This window comes from Brachyhypopomus gauderio, chromosome 11, assembly GCF_052324685.1.
Source record: "Brachyhypopomus gauderio isolate BG-103 chromosome 11, BGAUD_0.2, whole genome shotgun sequence".
NCBI classification, from domain to species: Eukaryota; Metazoa; Chordata; class Actinopteri; order Gymnotiformes; family Hypopomidae; genus Brachyhypopomus; species Brachyhypopomus gauderio.
The window spans coordinates 15,146,211-15,148,815 of NC_135221.1; the positions used below are offsets into that span (position 1 = coordinate 15,146,211).

Here is a 2,605-nt window from a genome sequence, read left to right on the forward strand (position 1 = left end):
TTCTCCCCGCACGCGCCATCCATGCTTGGTGATCTCATGATGGTCTGAGAGCCGACGTAGGCACTTCCATGTTGAGACTAGGAGACCATCTGGCATGTCCGACAAGGTCAGTTTAGGAACATCGCAGTCCCGGAACGGGCTGAGGACATCCAAGGTAGACAATACAGTTTTCTAAGGCCTTACGAAATCATACGGGACACCGAACAGGTTCAGTGTCCCTTCTACTGTATATGGTTAACACATTTATAAATCACATTTCTAATCATGTATCTAATATGATTAACAGATACTAAACAACATAGGATAAAAGGAAATACCAAAATTTCCACCACAAGACAGACCAGGCTTAACTGGGCATGATGGAGGACTTCCTGTGATGCAGATTCAGAGCTGTTTCTTCTGAAACCTGCACTTGTGTTTTGCTTGACCTTATCTGACTATACTCATCCATCACCTAAAATCTCCTGTTTTAACTTCTGACCTCTCATTTGATCATCTCCTGTATCTCCATTTATTTATTATTATTATTATTATTATTATTATTATTATTATTATTATTATTATTATTATTATTATTATTATTATTATCTCCTGATACTTGATGTTAATATTCATGCTGACTCTGGTAGGTTTTCATTTGCTGCTGTTTTTTTATCTGCATCAAGGTTTTTATATCACTCAGCTTGTGGATTTCATGACATCACAAAGGTCTGCTGAGTCACTTCTGCTGCAATGTACTTCCTGTCGTTTATAAACAGCCTCAGCTATTTACAGACCACATAGAACTTGCCCCAAGTAACGGAAATTAATGTTTAATTGTAGTATTAGATGATGTAAAAGGATATGCTGCATAGAAAGCTTACAAAAACACACACCATCAAATCAGATAAAACATGGGAATATCATTGTGCGTGTATACACATGAGCATGTATATCAGTGTCAGTTTCCAGAATGTGGCCCATTACCCACCCTGGTAATTTCACACTTTGATTCATGATTTTCATCGAGTTTAATTATGTCACACCCTTTATAACATCACCGGATACTAAATTATCTAAGATAGGAAAACTATCCTGAGTGGAGTTTGCATGTTCTCCCCGTGTCTGTGTGGGTTTCCTCCGGGATCTCTGGTTTCCTCCTGCAGTCCAAAGAAATGGAGGTTAGGTAAATTAGCAGTCCCTGACAAATTCTCCCTGAGTGTGTGTCTCTGTCTTTTCATGTTCAATAAAAGAAGTTATCTCAGTGCCTGTGTATGAATGTGTGTGTGCTTGTGTGCCCAGTGGTGGATGGTGCTCTATCACTAGTGTCTGTCCTCTCTCCCCTTCCTGCACCCCATTCAGTCCCCCAGGGGGCTGTGGATTCCGGCAGAGAGTACGCTGTGCGCAATTGGCTGCCACTTCCTGCCGGTGTGTGATTGGTTGCGTAAGACTTGTATCTGTGTTAAAATTTTAAAGTGACCTTGGGTATCTTGAAAGGCACTATATAAATTGAACATTCATTCATTCATTCATTTATTCATTCATGCATTCATTCATGTTTATTGGCACTGAGGAATACATGTACAACATACTGTTGCATGTATGTACTGCCCTTACACTGGTTAAAGACTGTGTCCAGTATAAAAATCCGTATTTCTTTTGGATTTTTGCAAATACATATAAATCCAAACTGAGACACATAAAGAGACTCATAGGTGTGTGTGTGTGTGTGTGTGTGTGTGTGTGTGTGTGTGTGTATATGTACAAATTTATAATATGGAAAAGAGGCATCATGGCCAGTGAAGGTGTTCTGTGATGACAGACTCCTGCTGGCCACTGAAGAGAGACGTTCCTCAAGCCAAATACAGGTGAACATACACCTGTATATTTTGTAAATACTTTAATTGCAATAACAGCTTTACTTCTAAGTAATATGTAGTTATTGTAATGTACAATTGCTTCGCTACTAAAAAACAATCCTGACAGAAAATTTTTAGAAAACATTCAAATTCAACATAAAGTACTAAAACGTCCACCTGTTTGGGCTTGTGGAGCCCAAGCCCAAACACGTGTCATTTTCTTCATAGGATTCCAGACTACAGCAGATACACCTGCAAGAATTTACATGCAGAGTATGTAATTTCAGTGTGGCTGTGTGTTGACTGTGGTTGACTACATGGCTTTGTGTTTGACTGTCTGCTAGAAATGTGCTAAACATTGAGAAGAATTAAATTTTAAAAAGTTGCTGAGTGACCACAAGCACTGCGACACAGGCCACAGTCTTCCATTCTGGGTGTGACTTCCTTCACCAGATCAGATGTCGTGTCAGCCTGCAGAGAGGCGTCCAGGGTGACTTCCACAGTGGGGTCTGCTCTCTGAAGCACTGGGTGCTGTGACGTGGTGGCTTTCCAGAGGTATGTAGGAATACTGGATCACTATGCTGGTGAACCAGAGGTTATTGGTAGGTAGGACCCAATTGTGGAGTTAGCCTATGACTGGGAGTGAGTGAAAGCATTGGGGGGAAAAACCAATCACGACTGGGAAGAGAACCTGGGTCCCCACAAAGGAATATTGACCACAGAAATAAGAGGCCGAATGAGATGGGTTGAAAACAATAGAAACAAAA

General features: G+C 40.6%; 1 long non-coding RNA gene across 1 annotated transcript; it reads left to right on the plus strand.

The window, feature by feature from the left end:
• Positions 1 to 1,770: 1,770 nt before the first annotated feature.
• LOC143527221 (uncharacterized) lies at positions 1,771 to 2,605 on the plus strand. Its single transcript, XR_013134055.1, has 3 exons — positions 1,771 to 1,847; positions 2,034 to 2,111; positions 2,292 to 2,605. It is a non-coding gene; the product is annotated as an uncharacterized LOC143527221 (long non-coding RNA).